The 10112-nt window shown below is 44.2% G+C and overlaps 1 protein-coding gene across 1 annotated transcript in view; it reads right to left on the reverse strand.

Moving 5' to 3' along the window:
- LOC126176444 (MICAL-like protein 1) overlaps positions 1-8738 on the reverse strand; it is a 67830-nt gene extending 59092 nt beyond the window's left edge. The window contains exon 1 of the mRNA XM_049923604.1: positions 8260-8738. The gene's annotated coding sequence lies outside the window, so the exon portion shown is untranslated. The remainder of the gene's footprint in view (positions 1-8259) is intronic.
- Positions 8739-10112: the final 1374 nt, after the last annotated feature.

Below are 10112 nucleotides of genomic sequence, written 5' to 3' on the forward strand. Positions count from 1 at the left end.
CCTGCGTAAGACACAACCTGGCGACAGAAGAGGAACGAGAAGAAAAAAAAAATAGCGGTTGAGTTCTCGAGGCTATACGAAATTGCACTTCCTCACCTCTCAGTGCATTTAAATTACAAGCGACCTTGAGCGGAACAGACAGCGGTTCCATCAACAGAATAATGTTCTTGGCAACTTCCAGTCTGTTCGTAGTTGCATGGCCCTCTTTTGGTTCTTAACCAGTTTCCCCCTGAAGGATGGAAGGGGGGTGGCGAGAGAAAGACCGACTTAGGCTCCAAAACTACAATACAATTACACTTATATGTAGCGACAGGACTTTGAATCATTGTTAATGGGCTGGCGATCATCTGTCCTTTTCGGAACCAACCAAACGATCGGAGCATCATCAGCGCGTACCGGACGTGGTTGTGAACGCCCTATAGCAGTGGCCATTATGTAACGGGTGCGAAGTCACACGCACAACAAAGCAATGCGATCGGCAGTAAGGAGGGTGCAGGTCAGTTGTACCCCTAGGGAATCAATACACAGGTGCGTCGCAGCAAGGAACGTGGATCGCTCTCTGTATTCCATTTAACTAGCCGACGGACTCTCCGGTACAGTTTGCTATTTCCAGTTGACATCAAAATTAAGCTCCCGTGTCACGAACAGATTGAATACGTATGAAAATTCAGATGGGATAATATCTAACACTCAGGAAATTCAGCTTTAGTCTCCTCCCCCCCCCCCCCCAAACCGCGCGCATATGCACACGCACACAAAGTTATAAAGACTAAGGACTCTTAAGGTTGGAACTGGGCCATTTTAGTGCTAAATCTATTTCACAGCACTCACGCGACTTTAATGGAAATGGAATCCTGAGACTGTCTGAAGAGAAAGAAGGCCTCTGAGCCAGTAAGCTAAGACCATGTGACCAATCGAAGCGTTCGTACTGGGAGAAGAATGGCAAAAACCACTTAGCACAGGTCGTTCGCTGTTTCGTAACGTATCTATTTCGGTAACTGACCGCAGATGAATGGTTACATCCACTACCCTGTTTCTTCGAAACCTGCTTATCTGAAAATCCCTAGAACAATTACAGAGCTGTTACCGATAGATAAGGCTGATGAGAGAACAAACCCACGCTTTGATAAGTCTCACGTATTATCAAAGATTACTGCAAGATTTCAATGCTCGATGAATATAGAATTCGCCAGTACGGAAAATCAACTCTAACACTTCAAGATACCTACAGAAGTACTGAGTGTAAAGGTACGAGCATTTTACTGCTTGCTTGATTTTCATATCACTCTAACAAGAGACGCTGAAAAAACTATGTATTTGTTTGAATAAATAACATCGGGGGGCTGTAAAAACGGGTTTTTAATGACTATAAATGACCCCTGCTGTGGGCTATTGTTGATTTTTTCAGTTTCTTCAAATATTAGATGTGATCACTTTACGCTAGACCCTTACATCTGCTTACGATATACGGGATATCTGCTGTAGTATTTCTGATTCTGACTGAAGTTTTTGGAATTTTTTTTTTTTTTGCTAATTCAGAAATTTGGATTGCTTCTCCCTCAATTTTCTGTTAACAGAATCAAGCTGAAAACATCCACAAGCTCTTCTGCAAATAGTGTGGAATTCAACCGTAGCTGATTACGACGTAATGTGATGTCCGAGCGACAACATGGTCGCCAGAGACGGAGACCATTTCGTAATTTGTAAGCTAGGGAATCAAGAGCAGTCTTTTCAGTCTAGCGACTGCCTGGAGTGATTTAGGAACAGAGCAAAATCTAACTTGGGATGACTGAACGGCAGTTTGAACGCGGTCCTCCTGAACACAAATCAAGTGTGTTGACCATTGCAACACTTCACCTTGTTCCAACTGGACTGTTTAGCGAGAACGAATTTCGCATGCTGTGTCAAGCGTTGTTAAAACTGTGTCGATAAATTATTCTCCAATGCCTATGTAACCGCTTTTTGTGGCCACTAATATTACCAAAGAAGCACCGTGCCGAGTTGGCGCACTTTAAGACACTTTGTTTCCAGAAACTGCATGTAAGGCAATTGCCGGGACGGTTCCTTTAAAAAGGATAAGACCGATTTTCTTCAGAATCTGTGGTTGTTTGACGACGCCACTGGTGCCGTCGACCTGACTTCAGAACTCCAATACTCGTTCCTCCCTATCATCGAAACTTAGATTTGCCGCAGTTACCTAACTCGCTTCGGGTGAATGCTGGTCCCTTTGATGAAACAACTGGAGACAGTCTGTCCCTGCCCAATCAGAGGTAGCGTTCCATCTCTAATGGTATCAACATGCATGTAGCCAAAATACTAAGTTTCTGGTCCTAGAAACCTTCACACTCACAAGGGAAGCATACATCCAACGGATCACCAACATTTAGCATTCTTCACACAACTGTAGTACAAACAAGATTTTTAAAAAAGCTACTCTCGTACGATAGACTTCTCAAGCGATTTCTAGAAGTCGAGATTCGAAGTTCATGCTCCTTCTGAAAACTATAGTCGCGCCATAAGATGCCCGCTGTCGCAGAGGGGCACAGAACGCGGTATGTTCAGCGTGCACATTAGCAACAAGGGAAACTGGATCCTAGCGGCAAACAATTTTTAACTGTGGTAAGTGGACGAAACTTGGCAGCTGAGACTAGCGTCGGCGCCAACTGACATGCCTACAAGATGCTACGACTTCCCCTAGCGCGGGGGTATACAGTGCCATGCCCGCAAACTGCTGCGATAGAGCGTATCTGCTGATTGAGTGTTTAAGGAGGCGAAACATGTAAGGTCATCAGTCTCCAGTTCATTCATCAGAACGAAATGTGTGTGTCCCATCTGTTTGAGTTGAAAGTGAATTCGATGTGCAAGTGTGAGAATGTTTTCTAAAAGAATGAACTTTTCAGTCTGCAGCGGAGTGTGCAGTAATATGAAACGTCCTGGAAATTAAAATTGTATGCTGGATCGAGACTCGAACCCAGGACTTTTGCGTATCGTGGGCAAGTGCTAGCCGAGCACGACTTACGACCCGTCCTCACAGCTTCAATTCTTGATTGTCCCCAGGCTGTGGACAAGCTACGCCTCCGCAATACCCTTAACTTCCAGGAGTGCCAGTCCCGCAAGTTACGCAGGAGAACTTCCGTAAAGTTTGCAGATTAGGGGGTGAAGTACTGGCGGAAGTAAAGCTATGATGAGTTACGAGTCATGCTCGGGTAGCTCAATTGGTGGAGCACTTCCTTGAGAAAGATAAAGATCCCGGTCCGGCACACAGTTTTAATGTACCAGTAAGTTTCACTTTTCTAAATGCGTAGCGTGTATCTGAGGCGGGACATGGGTATCAGCCCGGTATTCACATAGTTCGATGTAGGAAGCCGCCTAAAAACCACGTCCACGCTGGCCTCAACACCGATTCTCGTCAATTCGCCGGTCGGTTTCGAACCGGGACTGGAGCGCCTCATCGTGTCTCGGAAGCGGGTACTTTGACGCGCGGGCTAACCGGGCGGGTGTTACAGAGTATCACACAGCACAGTCATACTAGGATGTACCTGCTGTGAATAATTTACATTGTATTCCGCGTACACGCACCAATTAATCGATAATTTCATAACGATCGTTATTATACATAACCAAATATGAATCACAGTCATTATGGTTATTCCTTTCCGAAGAAACATGATACAAGGGTTTGCTAGATAAGGAAAGAAAGAGACACTTGAAACGAACGCGGCACGAGCAGAGTTCTGCTGTAGTATGCCGACGTAGTCTGTTGTGTTAACGCTGCTGCTTGGCGCTCTGTATGCTAATGAGTGGGCTTGTAAAACACTGAACCACCATTTCTCCGAAACAATCGAGAAGCGCATCGCCCTACAGCAGCGTTCGTTACATCCAACAGCACGCACTGTTACCCATTCGGTGAACATTTTCCTTGTCATATGGTAGCCTACGGGGAGAGCGCGACATACAACAAACTGGCAATGTGTTTTCGTCCAGCAACTGTCAATGACGTAACACACTGTACAATATGCAAACACATTTCGTAACGGTGAACTAGGCCAGTGGTTTCCACCTGCGAAAACGCTCACCATGGTGGGAAAGTGGCGTTTCACTGGCGGCTGGTATCACATGCAAATGTCCCCCCTGGGCGCCGTATCGGCGGCGTCGCCTGCAGGCGCGGCGCGGCGGGACTACTTTCGAAACGGGACCAGGTCGCTGCTGCTGCCGCCGCCGCCGCGGGCTGACCAAACAAACAGAACGTAAGCGCTGCCTATTACGAGCAAACGGGCCTGTGGTCACCGTCGTGAGGCGCGTCCAGAAAAACGCCGACAACCATCGCCGCACACATGTCCCTAACCACACGGGCGACGAGCACAAAAAGCGGACGGCAAACACAATACATGACGAGATCATACGCGATGCTCTGTCAGCTTGCAAACAACATAGTGGTTCTACGGACAGATTATTACGTCTTTAACGTTACTGGTCCCCCTGCAACACAAGGTTAGCAGAGTTCGCCGTCTCGTCGATATCCAAAATGAAATGAGCGTACGGCATATTCATTAAGGACAGATTAATAATGTAGGAGGCAAACTTCCGCGGTCTAGCCGAAGGGACCATCCCAACAGTAATTTGAAGTAATGCATCAAACGGGAAACGTTGAAAAGGAATTTGAACGCTGCTCCTCCAAAATTCGAATTCCGGTTTTTTAATTTTTTTTTAAGCAGCACGTCACATCGCACGTTGGGATTTACCAAGGACAGACAGGAGTGCCGTCAACCGATCCCCAGCGCTGTAACCAGGTTGGTTCTGCAACACACACAAATGGACACTTATAAATGACTCAAGACAACAAAACTGTTTTTTGCAAGTAATAGTCCACCCAAAGCAGAGAATATTCTTTCGTACGATTAATAGCTTTACTGGGAGATGAAGAAGCTTGCACAGGATAGAGTAGCATGGAGAGCTGCATCAAACCAGTCTCAGGACTGAAAAACAACAGCTTTGGCTTCTATCTACGAAAATACTGCATCAAAGACGGCGCATAATAACGATTCACTTCATTTAAGACATTCGTGTCGTCATAATAACGGTAAAGTAGAATATAAATGCTAATACCTTTTATTTTGCATAAACGTCTCAATTTCCAACACAGCACAGTTTTATCCCCAGTACCAGGAAAACATCGCGTAACAGTGCTACAGCAACGCCGTGCTGCAAACTTCAGGTTCAGGTCCAGCCCAGCGTTATCAGACGTCATATACATATACACCCCACTTTGCTATTAAAATGTGAGTCGCGCCATTAAACAACAGATTCAAGACTGAGACAAGTACAACACTGAGTCTTTAGTATATTGTTGCACGAAAAATGTCGAGGGCGTAAAACAAAAATGTCCGTAGTTGCTACAACGATAAAAATGCCGTTCTGAAGGGAGAGTGAAATATTAGGGATGCCCATTTTAGGTGGACATCATATTATGGTGGGATGCACTGCACTTCAGAGGCACTTAACCGTTTACACAATAGTTTCATGAGGTTCGTTTAAGGATTCAGTGGCTCGGTACGTGAAAAACATCTACAGTAAACTGCTGCAGCTGCATTGCACAGTACTTGGTAAGTACACCTGACGGCATGCCCGAATATTTCGTAAAAGTCAAGGATTCTCGAATAAGTAAAGGAAATATTAACGAAGACTGGTATTGGGGTAAGATTTTTTGAATGTTTTAATGTTTTTAAGTGACTTCATGTTCGCTTTTAGCTGTAACATTATTATTTCACAATTGTAATCTCGGCATTTGGGATACAGCTATTAGTCGTTATTAAAAATACAAGTAGTAACTGCCTGGTAGGTTTAATTCATTCAATACGAGGCAGATCACAACCTACATCAAATATGTACAACGCTTGGAACTGGTACAAATAGTGACACTGCACTTGTGAAATAAAAGACAGTTACAACTTGAAGCGAAAATGACGAAACAAACAAATTACAGAAGCTGTGAACCCACATTATGTCAATCAACAAATGCAATTCCGATGCGTGCATAATTAACACCTGTTTGAAGCTGAGTAAATGGCATTTATGAAACTCGTATATATTTCTTCGAATATGAGTGGAATTTAGCAATTTACTGCATTTCTGACACTACCTCCATTTAGAGCTTGAGCGTAAATTACATCAGAATAGACTCATTGCTAATTATAAACATAACTCATGGATTCTTTCTACGACGCCGGCTACTCTCGTAGCCTGTTGCCTACGCTATGCACATACGCCATCTGGGCCTTTCTTCCTCACTTTCTTTTCACTTAGTGAAACAGTTGGCAAAGGTCTCCTCACATCTGACAAACATCCTATGAAAGTATCGTACTGCTGAGCAGCGCACTGGATAGAGCCGCAACGAGTGGATCGATAATGAAGTAGCTACCTCCCCAAAACAGCAATCGTTTATATTGCTCCAGGGAAGCTGTTAGGCGTTGCAAAACAGCCGAAACTTTAATCAATGTTGCAAGGCCTGTCCGATGTCGAGTCACTACAATAATACTATCACACTGCGACAAGCAAATGCAGCTAAAGATTGAGGATCCTCTTAGGGCGGCACGATTCTGATTAAAACTTCTGGCAATATCCGCAAGTTTGACATGATAGTCACCTTATTCTAGTGCAATGCGGGGCGGTGCAGTCAATTTCTTTCATGTGTCTTGAACAAATATTGAAGCAAAAGTGAGATGTTGATACAGATCTGTGACGAAGGAAAGGAAGAATAATGCATCAATTTTTGTATGCGTTACCCGCAACATCTATTCATCTCGAAAGCGAAAAAAAGGGCAGAAATCCCTTCCTCCTAGACTTCATCAAAACTACCACGCTACAGACTAAATACCAAGCATTCATGTACACAAATTATAGACACCCCGCATTAAACACCACTGCTGCAAAACATAAATGCTCTCGATTACTACTTTCCCGTGAAAATTTATCCTGATTTCAGTAGGAAAATATTATCAGTGCTAACTTCTTAACAGCAAGATTTGGGTAAAAAAAAAAAAAAAACAAAAAAAACTGCTTAGTTTGTGAGCTTGTCTGGCCTATTATTTATCACGAAGCAATATCCGTCTTCACCTCCTTGCTTATACAACATTTAGGGAAACTCTTGATAACACTGAGAACAAATGTTTTAGTGCTAAAACAACAATCTCTTTCATCACAATGACCAGAGCAAAACAGCTTATTTTTGCCTCAAAAGGCAATGCTGGCGCACGTCAGCCGCAACTAAGGATTTTATTTCAAGCAATAAATTATACTGTAGCTATTGTTTCAAAACAAGAATATTCTGTGGACAACTTGCAAACTACGTAGTGCTGTACCGATCGAATAGTGACCAACACACACACACACACACACACACACACACACACACACACAACAGTGATCACCTGTAGTGGCGCGTTATAAGTAACACAGAACTACAGATCAAGTCAATATTAGGTAAGAGTCAAATTACTTCTATTAGACGCAAGCCTTCTAGACAGAACCACCTAGTTGTTCACTCCTAAAGAGGGCAAGTGACAGAGTACCATTATACACTACTAACTGAGCAATCATGTGAATATGCCTGCAGTAGAAAACGAATATACCTGTTTTTATTGTGCTTACGTTGGGAATAGATACCCTACAAACTATAGAACTGGCCTAAATATAAAAAACTATTTGCCATTGATGATGTAAACAAGTCGTCGATATGTAGCTTGCTGTGTGTAATGACCAACAACATTTTTCTTCTTGCAAACGTTGAAGCAAATTAAAATCTTTACCAACTTTGCAATCAAGAAGATGCTGGAAAAGGAGAGACTGCACCCCTACATGGTCTATCACTAAGCACTTCACTGTAGACTAAGTGTTATTCACTTTTTATAGGTAGTATGCTGCGTGCATAATTCGTCTTGATAATCCAATTTAGTTGCCAATTTCACGCATTATTCTTATTGTGTTGTAGCTCATGCGAATATGCTGATCTCTGCTATGCTGATCTCTCCCTGAGTCAATATTAGCATATAGCGTGTATGGATAGAAGAATACAAGAGATGCAAAGACTGTAAATTGGAACATTTAGACGAAACATTCACGGACACTGAACATAAAGTAGTGTGCCGCGTAGCAGATGGTCAAGCAAGACGTATCTGCGACAACAGCCTCAATAAGGAGTCATATCACGAACAGCCTACACTCTTTCGAAACGACTAATCCAGACGCTACACACAGACGTACCTGTCTGGCTGAAATAGGTACGAAGAGGTTAAAATATCGCGTCTTCAGCAAGAGCAGGCTTCCCGTTGTGCACAGCTACGTAGCATCATAGTCTCGATCCCGTCCGTCATGCCGGCAGCGAGCTCCTCAACAGCAGTCGTCACTTCGGATTTCGGTTAATGTCGAAGAAGCAAACGATCCGCCAGCTCCTTCTAGCAGCTGCGCACGCGCTCGCGTCCCTGACTCAACTGAAGGCTTTTGTCAAAGCGGCGCCAGTGCCGCAGCAGCGCCAACAGTGGAGAAAACTGGAAACTTGACTGCTGCAGGCTGCGCTATCGCAAAGCGACTGAAGGTGAGGTGCGCAGTCCGTCCAGCTGCCTAGCACGCAGGGGTACTCCAGTAGCCTGTCTCCGCTCGCGCACCCTCGATATGCTGTGGAAGAAGGCGTTCCACAACACCCGATGCTTCCTCGTCGGTGGCTAGCAACGCACTGGTGCGGCGACGCCGACTTCTCGCGTGGTAGTTACGGCGGCGGCAGCCGCTCCGTGTTATCTCCTACTCCGCCCCCTCTCCCCCGCCAATTACCGCATTCGTCCGACTTGGTGGGGAGGCGAACAACACTGTCGAGCAGTCTCACGCACACATGCACGCACTTGGGCTGCTGGCTCCGTCCGATGTGCTCCCCTTCCTTCGACAACCAGCTGGCAGCCGCGTTTTCGCTTTCGCCTCGTCCCTGGAACGGCACCTGACCCTCTCGCTGCTTTGCCCTTGGTCAGGACGAATTAGGAAGAGGCCACGTTAATAGCACTGCAGGCCGACCTCTGAAGACATCTGTTTTGAAAATGAAGACTGTTTACACTGATAAGAATGAGTATCAGATGGAAACATTTAGACTGAAGTTCGGCAGGCATTGATAATGCAAGGTCTGGAGCTTTATTGTGTTACGTTGGGAGGTAACAACAAACGACGTCGCAATATGAAGAGCAAGGAAACACACCAAAGTCGGGTGAGTCGCCTTCCGCAACCATGTAGGGAAAGACAGACGTCCGGTAGCTACTGACGCGTTGTTTTTACGTGCGTGAGTTATAGGACAGGACGCCAATATTGAGGAGGGAAAGGAAAATGAGCGCACGGCCATCAGGTATGGAAAACACTTCAAGAACACTCTTTCTTCGATTAGAAAGGATTTTTTTTTTTTACTTGTTACTTAGTGCACAAATTTTAAAGTCATGCTTCAACAAAAAGTATTTTCCATTTGCTACGCGTCTTCCGAGGTTAAATTGATGAATCAGGTAAAAAACGACAAAGAATTGTACTTATTTCTATTATATCTCAGCACATCCTTCTTCGACGACAACGCGCTTGAAGTGACGAGATTCTCACTCTTCCATTCTATCGGAGAAGGAGTTTATGTTGAACTACGCAAAATAGGCCATTGGAGAAACGATTATTATCTCATTGATGAAAATTTTAACACTAAAAGCCAAACATTAAAACTACAGAATAGGCTTGAGTCAAGAGAATAAGGTGTACCCACTCGAATATAAACTGGTGGTTTTTCGCCACTATTAGACGCAGCACTATCCTAGTGAGACAGAATAATCTTGTTTGGCAGACGAAATTGTCTTTCAATAAGCCCCAGTTTCAAACAGTTTAATAAACAACCACAATAGGAGCCAACTATTGTTCTTTTGCTTTTGTCCGTGTAATATATAAGCATTATACCTGTGAATTTCAAAATGCAATGACTTTTCATCCGACAAAATGATCTTCAAGTTAATAAAGCTTTCTTCAAGTGTTTATCTTCAACCGCTAAATATTTGTAAAAAAAAAAAAAAAAATGCCGGTCGTTGTGGCCGAGCGGTTCTAGGCGC

This window comes from Schistocerca cancellata, chromosome 1 (assembly GCF_023864275.1).
Source record: "Schistocerca cancellata isolate TAMUIC-IGC-003103 chromosome 1, iqSchCanc2.1, whole genome shotgun sequence".
NCBI lineage: Eukaryota > Metazoa > Arthropoda > Insecta > Orthoptera > Acrididae > Schistocerca > Schistocerca cancellata.